The 17,624-nt window shown below is 46.7% G+C and overlaps 7 pseudogenes; all 7 read right to left on the bottom strand.

Annotated features, from left to right (window-relative positions):
- LOC134411793 (U6 spliceosomal RNA) lies at nucleotides 1–68 on the bottom strand (annotated as a pseudogene).
- A 3,262-nt stretch (nucleotides 69–3,330) lies between these two features.
- LOC134411671 (U6 spliceosomal RNA) lies at nucleotides 3,331–3,399 on the bottom strand (annotated as a pseudogene).
- Nucleotides 3,400–4,499: 1,100 nt separating this feature from the next.
- On the bottom strand, nucleotides 4,500–4,567 carry LOC134411758 (U6 spliceosomal RNA; annotated as a pseudogene).
- A 3,836-nt stretch (nucleotides 4,568–8,403) lies between these two features.
- Nucleotides 8,404–8,472, bottom strand: LOC134411670 (U6 spliceosomal RNA; annotated as a pseudogene).
- Nucleotides 8,473–9,590: 1,118 nt separating this feature from the next.
- LOC134411772 (U6 spliceosomal RNA) lies at nucleotides 9,591–9,658 on the bottom strand (annotated as a pseudogene).
- A 5,807-nt stretch (nucleotides 9,659–15,465) lies between these two features.
- LOC134411774 (U6 spliceosomal RNA) lies at nucleotides 15,466–15,534 on the bottom strand (annotated as a pseudogene).
- A 1,223-nt stretch (nucleotides 15,535–16,757) lies between these two features.
- Nucleotides 16,758–16,826, bottom strand: LOC134411737 (U6 spliceosomal RNA; annotated as a pseudogene).
- Between the last annotated feature and the right edge of the window lie 798 nt (nucleotides 16,827–17,624).

Raw genomic sequence — 17,624 nt, 5'->3', positions numbered from 1 at the left:
TGCACAGGGGCATGCTAATCTTCTCTGTATCGTTCCAATTTTAGTATATGTGCTGTCAAAGCGAGCACAACCCTAACCCTAACCCTAACCCTAACCCTAACCCTAACCCTAACCCTAACCCTAACCTTAACCCTAACCCTAACCCTAACCCTAACCCTAACCCTAACCCTAACCCTAACCCTAACCGTAACCCGGAACCAAACCCATAACCCGGAACCTAACCCTAACACGGAACCTAACCCTTACCCGGAACCAACAACGGAGCCTAACACGGAACCTAACCCTAACCTTAACCCTAACCCGGAACCTAACCCTAACCAGGAACCTAACCCGGAACCTAATCCGGAACCTAACCCTAACCCGGAACCTAACCCGGAACCTAACCCGGAACCTTACCTGGAACAAAACCCGGAACCTAACCCCGAACATAACCCGAACCTAACCCGGAACGTAACCCGGAACGTAACCCTAACCCGGAACCTAACCCGGAACCTAACCCGAAACCTAACCAGGAACCTAACCCGGAACCTAACCCGGAACCTAACCCTAACCCTAACCCGGAACCTAACCCTAACCCGGAACATAACTCTAAACCTAACCCGGAACCTTACAATAACCCTAACCCAGAACCTAACCCTAACCCGGAACCTCACCCTAACCCTAACCCAAACCCGGAACCTAACCCTAACCCGGAACCTAACCCTAACCCTAACCCGGAACCTAACCCTAACCAGGAACCTAACCGCGTTAGGGTTAGGCAAATATAGAGAACTCCATAAGTTGCCCCGAAAAGACGTTCAGATACCCATTCCGGCAAAAACTCGTATTGCGCAAAACGGGCCGTAATGGCAGCTTCCCAATGAGGTAAGTGAACCAAACTCACCAGATGCACATGACAAGGTGGGACAAATATAGAAAGCTCCAAAAGTTGATCCAAAACCACGTTCAGATACCAGTTCCGGGCAAAAACGCGTATTCCGCAAATTGGGCCGTAACGGCACCTTCCCAATGAGGAAAGTGAACCAAACTCACCAAATACACATGACAAGTTGGGACAAATATAGAAAGCTACAAAAGTTGCCCCAAAACCACGTTCAGTCACCCATTCTGGGCACAAATGCGTATTGCGCAAATTTGGCCGTAACGACAACTTCCCAATGAGGTAAGTGAACCAAACTCACCAGATGCACATGACAAGGTGGGGCAAATATAGAAAGCTCCATAAGTTGCCCAGAAACGACGTTCAGACGCCCATTCCGGCTAAAACTCGTATTGCGCAAAATGGGCCGTAACGGCAGCTTCCCAATGAGGTAAGTGAACCAAAATCACCAGATGCACATGACAAGTGGGGCAAATATAGACAGCTCCAAAAGATACCATGAAACCACGTTCAGATACCCGTTCTGGGGAAAAACGCGTATTGCGCAAATTGGGCCGTAACGGCAACTTCCGAATGAGGTAAGTGAACCGAACTAACCAGATGCACATGACAAGGTAGGACAAATATAGAAAGCTCCAAAAGTTGCCCTCAAATCATGTTCAGATACCCGTTCTTGGCAAAAACTCGTATTGCGCAAATTGGGCCGTAACGGCAACTTCCCAAAGAAGTAAGTGAACCAAACTCACCAGATGCACATAACAAGGTGGGGCAACCCTAAGCCTAACCCTAACCCTAACCCTAACCCTAACCCTAACCCTAACCCTAACCCTAACCCGGAACCTAACCCTAACCCGGAAGCTAACCCTAACCCGGAACCTAACCCTAACCCTAACCCTAACCCTAACCCTAACCCTAACCCTAACCCTAACCCTAACCCTAACCCTAACCCTAACCCTAACCCTAACCCTAACCCTAACCCTAACCCTAACCCGGAACCTAACCCTAACCCTAACCCGGAACCTAACCCTAACCCGGAACCTAACCCTAACCCTAACCCGGAACCTAACCCTAACCCGGAACATAACTCTAACCCTAACCCGGATACTAAACCTAACCCTAACCCGGAACCTAACCCTAACCCGGAACCTCACCGTAACCCGAACCCTAACCCGGAACCTAACCCTAACCCGGAATCTAACCCTAAACCGGAAACTAACCCTAACACGGAACCTAACCCTAACCCCAACCCTAACCAGGAACCTAACAGCGTTAGGGTTAGGCAAATATAGAGAGCTCCATAAGTTGCACCGAAAAGACGTTCAGATACCCATTCCGGCAAAAACTCTTATTGCGCAAAACGGGCCGTAATGGCAGCTTCCAAATAAGGTAAGTGAACCAAACTCACCAGATGCACATGACAAGTTGGGACACATATAGAAAGCTCCAAAAGTTACCCCAAAACGACGTTCAGATACCCTTTCCGGCAGAAAACGTGTATTTCTCAAAATGGGCCATAACGGCACCTTCCCAATAAGGGAAGTGAACCAAACTCACCAGATGCACATGACAAGTTGGGACAAATATAGACAGCTCCTAAAGTTACCCCAAAACCACGTTCAGATACCCGTTTTCGGCAAAAACGCGTATTGCGCAAAACGGGCTGTAAAAGCAGCTTCCCAATGAAGAAAGTGAACCAAACACGCCAGATACACATGACAAGTTGGGACAAATACAGAAAGCTCCAAAAGTTGCCCCCAAACCACGTTCAGATACACTTTCCGGCAGAAAACGCGTATTGAGTAAATGGGCCGTAACGGCACCTTCCCAATGAGGTAAGTGAACCAAACTCACCAGATGCACATGCCAAGGTAGGAGAAATATAGAAAGCTCCAAAAGTTGCCCCAAAACCACGTTCAGTTACCCGTTCCAGGCAAAAACGCGTATTGCGCAAAATCGGCCGTAACGGCAGCTTCCCAATGAGGTAAGTGAACCAAACTCACCAGATGCACAGAACTAGGTGGGGAAAATATAGAAAGCTCCAAAAGTTACCCCGAAACCACGTTCAGATACCCGTTTTGCGCAAAAACGCGTATTACCAAATTGAGCCGTAACCGCAACTTCCCAAATAGGTAACTGAACCAAAGTATCCAGATGCACATGACATGTTGGGACAAATACAGAAAGCTCCAAAACTTGCCCCCAAACCACGTTCAGATACCATTTCCGGCAGAAAACGTGTATTGCGAAAATGGGCCGTAACGGCACCTTCCCAATGAGGTTAGTGAATCAAACTCACCAGATGCACATGTCAAGGTATGACAAATATAGAAATCTCCAAAAGTTGCACCAAAACAAACGTTCAGATACCCGTTCCGGGCAAGAACTCGTATTGCGCAAATTGGGCCATAACGGCAACTTCCCAATGAGGTAAGTGAACCAAACTCACCAGATGCGCAGGGGCCATGCTAATCTTCACTGTATCGTTCCAATTTTAGTATATGTGCTGCCAAAGCGAGCACAACCCTAACCCTAACCCTAACCCTAACCCTAACCCTAACCCTAACCCTAACCCTAACCCTAACCCTAACCCTAACCCGGAACATAACCCATAACCCGGAACCTAACCCTAACCCTAACCCTAACCTTAAGCTTAACCCTTACCCTAACCTTTACCCTAACCCTAACCCTAACCCTAACCCTAACCCTAACCCGGAACCTAACCCATAACCCGGAACCTAACCCTAACCCGGAACCTAACCCTAACCGTGAACCAACCACGGAACCTAACGCGGAACCTAACCCTAACCTTAACCCTATCCCGGAACCTAACCCTAACCCGGAACGTAACTGGAACCTAATCCGAAACCTAACCTGGCACAAAACACGGAACCTAACCCGGAACCTAACACCGAACCTAACCCTGAACCTAACCCGGAACCTAACTCTAACCCGGAACCTAACCCGGAACTTAACCCGGAACATAACCCGGAACCTAACCCGGAACCTAACCCAGAACCTAACCCGGAACCTAACCCGGAACCTAACCCTAACCCGGAACCTAACCCTAACCCTAACCCGGAACCTAACCCTAACCCGGAACCTAACCCTAACCCTAACCCGGAACCTAACCCTAACCCGGAACATAACTCTAACCCTAACCCGGATACTAAACCTAACCCTAACCCGGAACCTAACCCTAACCCGGAACCTCACCGTAACCCGAACCCTAACCCGGAACCTAACCCTAACCCGGAACCTAACCCTAAACCGGAAACTAACCCTAACACGGAACCTAACCCTAACCCCAACCCTAACCAGGAACCTAACAGCGTTAGGGTTAGGCAAATATAGAGAGCTCCATAAGTTGCACCGAAAAGACGTTCAGATACCCATTCCGGCAAAAACTCTTATTGCGCAAAACGGGCCGTAATGGCAGCTTCCAAATAAGGTAAGTGAACCAAACTCACCAGATGCACATGACAAGTTGGGACAAATACAGAAAGCTCCAAAAGTTGCCCCCAAACAACGTTCAGATACCCTTTCTGGCAAAAATTCGTATTGCGCAAAACGGGCCGTAACGGCAACTTCCCAATGAGGTAAGTGAACCAAAATCACCAGATGCGCAGGGGCATGCTAATCTTCTCTGTATCGTTCCAATTTTAGTATATGTGCTGTCAAAGCGAGCACAACCCTAACCCTAACCCTAACCCTAACCCTAACCCTAACCCTAACACTAACCCTAACCTTAACCCTAACCCTAACCCTAACCCTAACCCTAACCCTAACCCTAACCCTAACCGTAACCCGGAACCTAACCCATAACCCGGAACCTAACCCTAACACGGAACCTAACCCTTACCCAGAACCAACAACGGAGCCTAACACGGAACCTAACCGTAACCTTAACCCTAACCCGGAACCTAACCCTAACCCGGAACCTAAACCGGAACCTAATCCGAAACCTAACCCTAACACTAACCCTAATCCGGAACCTAACCCTAACCCGGAACCTAACCCGGAACCTAACCCGGAACCTTACCTGGAACAAAACCCGGAACCTAACCCCGAACATAACCCGAACCTAACCCGGAACGTAACCCGGAACGTAACCCTAACCCGGAACCTAACCCGGAACCTAACCCGAAACCTAACCCGGAACCTAACCCGGAACCTAACCCGGAACCTAACCCTAACCCTAACCCGGAACCTAACCCTAACCCGGAACATAACTCTAAACCTAACCCGGAACCTTACAATAACCCTAACCCAGAACCTAACCCTAACCCGGAACCTCACCCTAACCCTAACCCAAACCCGGAACCTAACCCTAACCCGGAACCTAACCCTAACCCTAACCCGGAACCTAACCCTAACCAGGAACCTAACCGCGTTAGGGTTAGGCAAATATAGAGAACTCCATAAGTTGCCCCGAAAAGACGTTCAGATACCCATTCCGGCAAAAACTCGTATTGCGCAAAACGGGCCGTAATGGCAGCTTCCCAATGAGGTAAGTGAACCAAACTCACCAGATGCACATGACAAGGTGGGACAAATATAGAAAGCTCCAAAAGTTGATCCAAAACCACGTTCAGATACCAGTTCCGGGCAAAAACGCGTATTCCGCAAATTGGGCCGTAACGGCACCTTCCCAATGAGGAAAGTGAACCAAACTCACCAAATACACATGACAAGTTGGGACAAATATAGAAAGCTCCAAAAGTTGCCCCAAAACCACGTTCAGTCACCCATTCTGGGCACAAATGCGTATTGCGCAAATTTGGCCGTAACGACAACTTCCCAATGAGGTAAGTGAACCAAACTCACCAGATGCACATGACAAGGTGGGGCAAATATAGAAAGCTCCATAAGTTGCCCAGAAACGACGTTCAGACACCCATTCCGGCTAAAACTCGTATTGCGCAAAATGGGCCGTAACGGCAGCTTCCCAATGAGGTAAGTGAACCAAAATCACCAGATGCACATGACAAGTGGGGCAAATATAGACAGCTCCAAAAGATACCATGAAACCACGTTCAGATACCCGTTCTGGGGAAAAACGCGTATTGCGCAAATTGGGCCGTAACGGCAACTTCCGAATGAGGTAAGTGAACCGAACTAACCAGATGCACATGACAAGGTAGGACAAATATAGAAAGCTCCAAAAGTTGCCCTCAAATCATGTTCAGATACCCGTTCTTGGCAAAAACTCGTATTGCGCAAATTGGGCCGTAACGGCAACTTCCCAAAGAAGTAAGTGAACCAAACTCACCAGATGCACATAACAAGGTGGGGCAACCCTAAGCCTAACCCTAACCCTAACCCTAACCCTAACCCTAACCCTAACCCTAACCCTAACCCGGAACCTAACCCTAACCCGGAAGCTAACCCTAACCCGGAACCTAACCCTAACCCTAACCCTAACCCTAACCCTAACCCTAACCCTAACCCTAACCCTAACCCTAACTCTAACCCGGAACATAACCCGGAACCTAACCCGGAACTTAATCCGAAACCTAACCCTAACCCTAACCCTAACCCGGAACCTAACCCTAACCCGGAACCTAACCCGGAACCTAACCTGGAACAAAACCCCGAACCTAACCCCGAACCTAACCCCGAACCTAACCCGGAACCTAACCCGGAACCTAACCCTAACCCGGAACCTAACCCGGAACCTAACCCCGAACCTAACCCAGAACCTAACCCGGAACCTAACCCGGAACCTAACCCGGAACCTAACCCTAACCCGGAACCTAACCCTAACCCTGACCCGGAACCTAACCCTAACCCGGAACCTAACCCTAACCCGGAACCTAACCCTAACCCTAACCCGGAACCTAACCCTAACCCGGAACATAACTCTAACCCTAACCCTAACCCTAACCCGGAACCGAACCCTAACCCGGAACCTCACCCTAACCCTAACCCTAACCCGGAACCTAACCCTAACCCGGAACCTAACCCTAAACCGGAAACTAACCCTAACCCGGAACCTAACCCTAACCCTAACCCGGAACCTAACCCTAACCCGGAACATAACCGCGTTAGGGTTAGGCAAATATAGAGAGCTCCATAAGTTGCCCCGAAAAGACGTTCAGATACCCAATCCTGCAAAAACTCCTATTGCGCAAAACGGGCCGTAACGGCACCTTCCCAATGAGGTAAGTTAACCAAACTCACCAGATGCACATGACAAGTTGGGACAAAAATGGACAGCTCCATAAGTTACCCAAAACCACGTTCAGATACCCGTTCTGGGCAAAAACACATATTGCGCAAATTGGGTCGTAAAAGCAGCTTCCCAATGAGGAAAGTGAACCAAACTCACCAGATGCACATGACTAGGTGTGACAAATATAGAAAGCTCCAAAAGTTGCCTCCAAACCACATTCTGAAACCCGTTCTGGGCAAAAATGCGTATTGCGCAAAACGTACTGTAAAAGCAGCTTCCCATTGAGGAAAGTCCACCAAACTCACTAGATGCACAAGACAAGGTGGGACAAATATAGAAAGCTCCAAAAGTTACCCCAAAACGACGTTCAGATACCCTTTCCGGCAGAAAACGTGTATTGCTCAAAATGGGCCATAACGGCACCTTCCCAATAAGGGAAGTGAACCAAACTCACCAGATGCACATGACAAGTCGGGACAAATATAGACAGCTCCTAAAGTTACCCCAAAACCACGTTCAGATACCCGTTTTCGGCAAAAACGCGTATTGCGCAAAACGGGCTGTAAAAGCAGCTTCCCAATGAAGAAAGTGAACCAAACACGCCAGATACACATGACAAGTTGGGACAAATACAGTAAGCTCCAAAAGTTGCCCCCAAACAACGTTCAGATACCCTTTCCGGCAGAAAACGCGTATTTAGAAAATGGTCCGTAACGGCACCTTCCCAATGAGGTAAGTGAACCAAACTCACCAGATGCACATGCCAAGGTAGGAGAAATATAGAAAGCTCCAAAAGTTGCCCCAAAACCACGTTCAGTTACCCATTCCAGGCAAAAACGCGTATTGCGCAAAATCGGCCGTAACGGCAGCTTCCCAATGAGGTAAGTGAACCAAACTCACCAGATGCACAGAACTAGGTGGGGAAAATATAGAAAGCTCCAAAAGTTACCCCGAAACCACGTTCAGATACCCGTTTTGCGCAAAAATGCGTATTACGCAAATTGAGCCGTAACCGCAACTTCCCAAATAGGTAACTGAACCAAACTATCCAGATGCACATGACATGTTGGGACAAATACAGAAAGCTCCAAAACTTGCCCCCAAACCACATTCAGATACCATTTCCGGCAGAAAACGTGTATTGCGAAAATGGGCCGTAACGGCACCTTCCCAATGAGGTTAGGGAATCAAACTCACCAGATGCACATGTCAAGGTATGACAAATATAGAAATCTCCAAAAGTTGCACCAAAACAAACGTTCAGATACCCGTTCCGGGCAAGAACTCGTATTGCGCAAATTGGGCCATAACGGCAACTTCCCAATGAGGTAAGTGAACCAAACTCACCAGATGCGCAGGGGCCATGCTAATCTTCACTGTATCGTTCCAATTTTAGTATATGTGCTGCCAAAGCGAGCACAACCCTAACCCTAACCCTAACCCTAACCCTAACCCTAACCCTAACCCTAACCCTAACCCTAACCCGGAACATAACCCATAACCCGGAACCTAACCCTAACACTAACCCTAACCCTAACCCTAACCCTAACCCTAACCTTAAGCTTAACCCTTACCCTAACCTTTACCCTAACCCTAACCCTAACCCTAACCCTAACCCTAACCCTAACCCGGAACCTAACCCATAACCCGGAACCTAACCCTAACCCGGAACCTAACCCTAACCGTGAACCAACCACGGAACCTAACGCGGAACCTAACCCTAACCTTAACCCTATCCCGGAACCTAACCCTAACCCGGAACGTAACTGGAACCTAATCCGAAACCTAACCTGGCACAAAACACGGAACCTAACCCGGAACCTAACACCGAACCTAACCCTGAACCTAACCCGGAACCTAACTCTAACCCGGAACCTAACCCGGAACTTAACCCGGAACCTAACCCGGAACCTAACCCGGAACCTAACCCAGAACCTAACCCGGAACCTAACCCGGAACCTAACCCTAACCCGGAACCTAACACTAACCCTAACCCGGAACCTAACCCTAACCCGGAACCTAACCCTAACCCTAACCCGGAACCTAACCCTAACCCGGAACATAACTCTAACCCTAACCCGGATACTAACCCTAACGCTAACCCGGAACCTAACCCTAACCCGGAACCTCACCGTAACCCGAACCCTAACCCGGAACCTAACCCTAAACCGGAACCTAACCCTAAACCGGAAACTAACCCTAACACGGAACCTAACCCTAACCCCAACCCTAACCAGGAACCTAACAGCGTTAGGGTTAGGCAAATATAGAGAGCTCCATAAGTTGCACCGAAAAGACGTTCAGATACCCATTCCGGCAAAAACTCTTATTGCGCAAAACGGGCCGTAATGGCAGCTTCCAAATAAGGTAAGTGAACCAAACTCACCAGATGCACATGACAAGTTGGGACAAATACAGAAAGCTCCAAAAGTTGCCCCCAAACAACGTTCAGATACCATTTCTGGCAAAAATTCGTATTGCGCAAAACGGGCCGTAACGGCAACTTCCCAATGAGGTAAGTGAACCAAACTCACCAGATGCGCAGGGGCATGCTAATCTTCTCTGTATCGTTCCAATTTTAGTACATGTGCTGTCAAAGCGAGCACAACCCTAACCCTAACCCTAACCCTAACCCTAACCCTAACCCTAACCCTAACCCTAACCTTAACCCTAACCCTAACCCTAACCCTAACCCTAACCCTAACCCTAACCCTAACCCTAACCCGGAACCTAACCCATAACCCGGAACCTAACCCTAACACGGAACCTAACCCTTACCCGGAACCAACAACGGAGCCTAACACGGAACCTAACCCTAACCTTAACCCTAACCCGGAACCTAACCCTAACCCGGAACCTAACCCGGAACCTAATCCGAAACCTAACCCTAACCCTAACCCTAATCCGGAACCTAACCCTAACCCGGAACCTAACCCGGAACCTAACCCGGAACCTTACCTGGAACAAAACCCGGAACCTAACCCCGAACCTAACCCGAACCTAACCCGGAACGTAACCCGGAACGTAACCCTAACCCGGAACCTAACCCGGAACCTAACCCGAAACCTAACCCGGAACCTAACCCGTAACCTAACCCGGAACCTAACCCTAACCCTAACCCGGAACCTAACCCTAACCCGGAACATAACTCTAACCCTAACCCGGAACCTTACAATAACCCTAACCCAGAACCTAACCCTAACCCGGAACCTCACCCTAACCCTAACCCAAACCCGGAACCTAACCCTAACCCGGAACCTAACCCTAACCCTAACCCGGAACCTAACCCTAACCAGGAACCTAACCGCGTTAGGGTTAGGCAAATATAGAGAGCTCCATAAGTTGCCCCGAAAAGACGTTCAGATACCCATTCCGGCAAAAACTCGTATTGCGCAACACGGGCCGTAACGGCAGCTTCCCAATGAGGTAAGTGAACCAAACTCACCAGATGCACATGACAAGTTGGGATAAATATAGACAGCTCCTAAAGTTACACCAAAACCACGTTCAGATACCCGTTCTCGGAAAAAACGCGTATTACGCAAAACGGGCCTTAAAAGCAGCTTCCCAATGAAGAAAGTGAACCAAACACACCAGATACACATGACAAGTTGGGACAAATACAGAAAGCTCCAAAAGTTGCCCCCAAACCACGTTCAGATACCCTTTCCGGCAGAAAACGCGTATTGCGAAAATGGGCCGTAACGGCACCTTCCCAATGAGGTAAGTGAACCAAACTCACCAGATGCACATGCCAAGGTAGGACAAATATAGAAAGCTCCAAAAGTTGCCCCAAAACCACGTTCAGTTACCCGTTCCTGGCAAAAACGCGTATTGCGCAAAATGGGCCGTAACGGCAGCTTCCCAATGAGGTAAGTGAACCAAACTCACCAGATGCGCAGAACTAGGTGGGGAAAATATAGAAAGCTCCAAAAGTTACCCCGAAACCACGTTCAGATACCCGTTTTTCGCAAAAACGCGTATTACGCAAATTGAGCCGTAACGGCAACTTCCCAAAGAGGTAAGTGAACCAAACTATCCAGATGCACATGACAAGTTGGGCAAATATAGAAAGCTCCAAAAGTTGCCCGAAAACCACGTTCTAATACCCGTTCATGCAGAAAACGCGTATTGCCAAAATGGGCCATAACGGCACCTTCCCAATGAGGTAAGTGAACCAAACTCACTAGATGCACAAGACAAGGTGGGACATATATAGAAAGCTCCAAAAGTTACCCCCAAACCACATTCAGATTCCCGTTCCGGTCAAAAACGTGTATTGCGCAAAATGGGCCGTAACGGCAGCTTCCCAATGAGGTAAGTGAACCAAACTCACCAGATGCACATGACAAGTTGGGACAAATACAGAAAGCTCCAAAAGTTGCCCCCAAACTACGTTCAGATACCCTTTCCGGCAAAAACTCGTATTGCGCAAAACGGGCCGTAACGGCAGCTTCCCAATGAGTTAAGTGAACCAAACTCACCAGATGCACATGACAAGTTGGGACAAATATAGAAAGCTCCAAAAGTTGCCCGAAAACTACGTTCAGTTACCCGTTCCTGGCAAAAACGCGTATTGCGCAAATTATTGTTATTATTATTATTATTATTATTATTATTAGTATTATTATTATTAATTTTTTTATTTATATAGCACCATCAATGTACATGGTGCTGTACTGAGTAAAACAGTAAATAGCAAGACCCTGCCGCATAGGCTTATAATCTAATAAAAGCATAGTAAAACAATAAGGAGGGGTAGAGAATGCAAACAGGTACTGGGTAGGGTAAGCAGGCACAGGGTAGGGTAAAAGTAACAATAGAAAGTAACAGTAGAAGTCTGCACAACATCAAGTTTTAAAAGCTTTAGGAAAAAAAAGTTTTTAGTTGAGCTTTAAAAGCTGCGGTTGAACTTGTAGTTCTCAAATGTTCTGGAAGAGCGTTCCAGGCGTAAGGGGCAGCAAACGAAAATGGACGAAGCCGAGCAAGGGAAGTAGAGGCCCTTGGGCAGGCGAGAAACATGGCATCAGAGGAGCGAAGAGCACGAGCGGGGCAATAGTGTGAGATGAGAGAGGAGAGATAGGAAGGAACTAGACCGTGAAAAGCTTTGAAGGTTAACAGAAGTTTATATTGGATTCTGAAGTGAATTGGAAGCCAATGAAGAGATTTCAGAAGCGGAGTAACATGGTCGGAGCGGCGAGCCAAGAAGATGATCTTTGCGGCAGAGTGGTGAACAGAAACCAACGGACTGATGTGAGAAGAAGGAAGGCCAGAGAGAAGAAGGTTGCAGTAGTCCAACCGTGAAATAACCAGTGCATGAACAAGCGTCTTGGCAGAAGAGACAGACAAAAATGATCGAATCCTGGCAATATTATACAGGAAAAATCGACGATTTAGCTACTGCCTCAATATGAGGAATAAAGGAGAGCGAGGAGTCAAATATAAAGCCAAGGCTACGAGCTTCCTTGATCGGAGTAAGCGTAACATCATTGACAGTAAGAGAGAATGAGAGATGAGGAGAAGGTTTAGGAGGAAAAACAAGCAATTCAGTCTTTGCCATGTTAAGTTTCAAGCGACGATGAAGCAGCCAAGCTGAGATATCTGAAAGACATGCCGAGATACGATCGTGAACATCAGGAGAAAGTTCCGGAGATGACAGATATAGTTGTGTATCATCGGCATACAGATGATATTGGAGGCCATGAGATTGAATAAGCTTGCCCAAGGGCAACATGTATAAGGAAAACAACAACGGGCCAAGCACCGAGCCTTGCGGAACCCCTACTGAAAGGGGAAAGGAGGAAGACGAGCTGCCATTAGTCAACACGCTGAAAGAGCGACCCGCTAGATAGGAGGCAAACCAGTTATAGACAGAGCCACAAAATCCAAGGTCATGAAGGGAATCTAAGAGAAGATCATGATCAACCGTGTCAAAGGCTGCAGTTAGATCAAGGAGAATAAGAACGGAATAATGGCCTTTAGACTTAGCAGTAAGGAGATCATTGGTGATCTTAGTAAGGGCTGTTTCGGTGGAATGCAGAGGACGGAATCCAGATTGAAAAGGATCCAAAGCAGAGTTACTAGAAAGAAAGTCAAGACAGCGAGAGTAGACCGCACGCTCCAGGATCTTTGAAACAAACGGCAACAAAGAGACAGGTCGTAACGGCACCTTCCCAATAAGGGAAGTGAACCAAACTCACCAGATACACATGACAATTTGGGACAAATAAAGAAAGCTCCAAAAGTTGCCCCCAAACCACGTTCAGATACCCTTTCCAGCAGAAAACGCGTATTGCGAAAATGGGCCTTAACGGCACCTTCCCAATGAGGTAAGTGAACCAAACTCACCAGATGCACATGACAAGGTAGGACAAATATAGAAAGCTCCAAAAGTTGCCCCAAAACCACGTTCAGTTACCCGTTCCTGGCAAAAACGCGTATTGCACAAAATGGGCCGTAACGACAGCTTCCCAATAAGGGAAGTGAACCAAACTCAACATATGCACATAACTAGGTGGGGCAAATATAGAAAGCTCCAAAAGTTACCCCGAAACCACGTTCAGATACCCTTTCTGGGCAAAAACGCGTATTGCACAAATTGGGCCGTAACGGCAACTTCCCAATGAGGTAAGTGAACCAAACTCACCAAATGCACATGACAAGGTGGGACAAATATAGAAAGCTCCATAAGTTGCCCCGAAACGACGTTCAGATACCCATTCCGGAAAAAAATCGTATTGTGCAAAACGGGCCGTAACGGCAGCTTCCCAATGAGGTAAGTGAACCAAACTCACCAGATGCACATGACAAGTTGGGACAAATATAGAAAGGGATTATGGAAACAAAGAGCGTTGAGAAATATGTCAGTAAGAATAAAAGAGAATTATTATAAAATTGTATGGAGGTGGTACCAAACTCCGGTTAGATTGAATAAGATAAACAATCAGCAATCAGAAAATTTTTGGAGAGGTTGTGGGGTTAAAGGAACGTATTTGCATATGTGGTGGGAATGTAACTATGTTCAGAAATTGTGGAAGATGGTGTTTTTGGAGATTGAAGAAATTGTGGAAATGAAGATAGAACGAACACCAAAAGTTGCATTGCTGTCACTATTTGAAGAAGATTTTAATTGTAAAAAGGAAACTAAGGAACTGATAACAAATTTGTTGATTGCAGCAAGATTGATTGTAGCTAGGAACTGGAAGATTCAAGGGGAATATTCTATTGAAGAATGGTATAAAGAAGTATGGGATATAGCTATTAATGATAAATTAACAAGTAATATTAAATGGAGAAGAGGTATAGCTAAATCAAATGATTATGAAGGAATTTGGAAACAGTTCCTAATATCTGTGTTTTCAAAAGGAAGTGGGAAACCACCAGCAGAAGAAAGTATGAGATTCTGGAATCAGGAATGAGATCCCGAGGTGGGGGGTGCACTTGTAGGTTATTTTGATTATGTTATTAAGATAAGATTTTGTATTCAAATTGAACATTATATAGTATGTTGTTTTTGTTGTTGTTTTTATGTGAATGTAAATGTGCATGTTTAAGTATTGTAATAATAATAATAATAATAAAAAAACAGATACCCTTTCCGGCAGAAAACGTGTATTGCGAAAATGGGCCGTAAAGGCACCTTCCCAATGAGGTAAGTGAACCAAACTCACCAGATGCACATGACAAGGTGGGACAAATATAGAAAGCTTTAAAAGTTGCCCAAAACCACGTAGAGTTACCCATACCGGCAAAAATGCGTATTGCACAAAATGGGCCGTAACGGCACCTTCCCAATAAGGGAAGTGAACCAAACTCACCATATGCACATAAATAGGTGGGGCAAATATAGAAAGATCCAAAAGTTACCCCGAAACCACGTTCAGATACACGTTTTGGGCAAAAACGTGTATTGCAAAAATGGGCCGTAACGGCACCTTCCCAATGAGGTAAGTGAACCAAACTCACCAGATGCACATGACAAGGTGGGACAAATATAGAAAGCTTTAAAAGTTGCCCCAAAACCACGTTCAGTTACCCATACCGGCAAAAATGCATATTGCGCAAATGGGCCGTAACGGCACCTTCCCAATGAGGTAAGTGAACCAAACTCACCAGATGCACATGACAAGGTAGGACAAATATAGAAAGCTCCAAAAGTTGCCCCAAAACCACATTCAGATATACGTTCTGGGCAAAAACTCATATTGCGCAAATTGGGTCGTAACGGCAACTTCGCAATAATGGAAGTGAACCAAACTCACCAGATGCACATTACAAGGTGGGACAAATATATAAAGCTCCATAAGTTTCCCCGAAACGACGTTCAGATACCAATTCCGGCAAAGACTCGTATTGCGCAAAAAAGGCCATAACGGCAGCTTCCCAATGAGGTAAGTGAACAAAACTCACCAGATGCGAAGGGGCCAGGCTAATCTTCTCTGTATCGTTCCAATTTTAATATATGTGCTGCCGAAGCGAGCACAACCCTAACCCTAACCCTAACCCTAACCCTAACCCTAAACCTAACCATAACCCTAACCCTAACCCTAACCCTAACCCTAACCCGGAACCTAAACCTAACCCGGAACCTAACCCTAACCCAGAACCTAACCCAAACCCGGAACGTAACCCGGAACCTAACCCGTGAACCCAAACCGGAACCAAACCCGGAACCTAACCCGGAACCAAACCCGGAACCTAACCCGGAACCAAACCCTAACCAGGAACCTAACCCGGAACATAACCCGGAAACTTACCCGGAACCTAACTCAGAACCTAACCCGGAACCTAACCTGGAACCTAACCCTAACCTGGAACTTAACCCTAACCCGGAACTTAACCCTAACTGTAACCCGGTACCTAACCCTAACCCGGAACCTAACCCTAACTCTAACCCAGAACCTAAACATATCCCGGAACCTAACACTAACCCTAACCCTAACCCGGAACCTAACCCTCACCCGGAACCTAACCCTAACCCTAACCTTAACCCGGAACCTAACCCTAACCCTAACCCTAACCCGGAACCTAAACCTAACCCGGAACCTAACCGGGTTAGGGTTATGCAAATATAGAAAGCTCCATAAGTTGCCCCGAAAAAACGTTCAGATACCCATTCCGGCAAAAACTCGTATTGCGCAAAATGGGCCGTAACGGCAGCTTTCCAATGAGGTAAGTGAACAAAACTCACCAGATAGACATGACAAGTTGGGAGAAATAAAGAAAGCTCCATAAGTTGCACCAAAACAACGTTCTAACACCCGTTCCTGCGAAAGGGACAAATATAGAAAGCTCCAAAAGTTCCCCCCAAAACCAAGTTCTGGTACCCGTTCCCGCCGAAAACGCGTATGGCGAAAATGGGCCGTAGCGGCACCTTCCCAATGGGGTACGTGAACCAAACTCACCGGATGCACGTGACAAGTTGGGGCAAATGTAGAAAGCTCCAAAAGTTCCCCCAAAACCACTTTCTAATACCCGTTCTTGCGGAAAACGCGTATTGCGAAAATGGGCAGTAACGGCACCTTCCCAATGAGGTAAGTGAACCAAACTCACTAGATGCACAAGACAATGTGGGACAAATATAGAAAGCTCCAAAAGTTACCCCAAAACCACGTTCAGATACCCGTTCCGGTCAAAAACGTGTATTGCGCAGAACGGGCGGTAACGGCAGCTTCCCAATGCGGTAAGTGAACCAAATTCACCAGATGCGCAGGGGCCATGCTAATCTTCTCTGTATCATTCCAATTTTTGTATATGTGTTGCCGAAGCGAGCACAATCCAAACCCTAACCCTAACCCACAATCCTAACACTAACCCTAACCTAGGCATTTCTCTTCTCCCAGGCATTTTTAACAGCATTTTAACAGCATTTAACAACGTTAAGTTTGTTTTTAATGGACCCCACAATTGTTGTTTTTAAATGGATACTGTTGTTTTTATACTGTTTTTGTGTGTGTGTGTGTGTGTGTGTGTGTTTTTAAATTGTATACTTTTAATGTTTACTATTTTTAAATGTTGTAAACCGCCCAGAGAGCTTCGGCTGTGTGGCGGTATATAAATGTAATTAAATAAATAAATAAATAATAACCCTAACCCTAACCCTAACCCTAACCCTAACCCTAACCCTAACCCTAACCTTAACCCTAACCCTAACCCTAACCCTTACCTTAACCTTAACCATAACCCTAACCCTAACCCTAACCCTAACCCTAACCCTAACCTTAACCCTAACCCTAACCCTAACCCTTACCTTAACCTTAACCCTAACCCTAACCCTAACCCTAACCCTAACCCTAACCCTAACCCTAACCCTAACCCTAACCCTAACCCTAACCCTAACCTTAACCATAATTTTCTCTATATCGTTCCAATTTTATTATATGTGCTGCCGATGCGAGCACAACCCTAACCCTAACCCTAACCTTAACCCTAACCCTAACCCTAACCGTAACCCTAACCCTAACCTTAACCCTAACCCTAACCCTAACCCTAACCCTAACCCTTACCTTAACCTTAACCCTAACCCTAACCCTAACCCTAACCCTAACCCTAACCCTAACCTTAACCTTAACC

This window comes from Elgaria multicarinata, chromosome 20, assembly GCF_023053635.1.
Source record: "Elgaria multicarinata webbii isolate HBS135686 ecotype San Diego chromosome 20, rElgMul1.1.pri, whole genome shotgun sequence".
Taxonomy (NCBI): domain Eukaryota; kingdom Metazoa; phylum Chordata; class Lepidosauria; order Squamata; family Anguidae; genus Elgaria; species Elgaria multicarinata.
The sequence above is the reverse complement of the archived record's forward strand: the minus strand, read 5'-3'. Positions and strand labels throughout refer to the sequence as shown.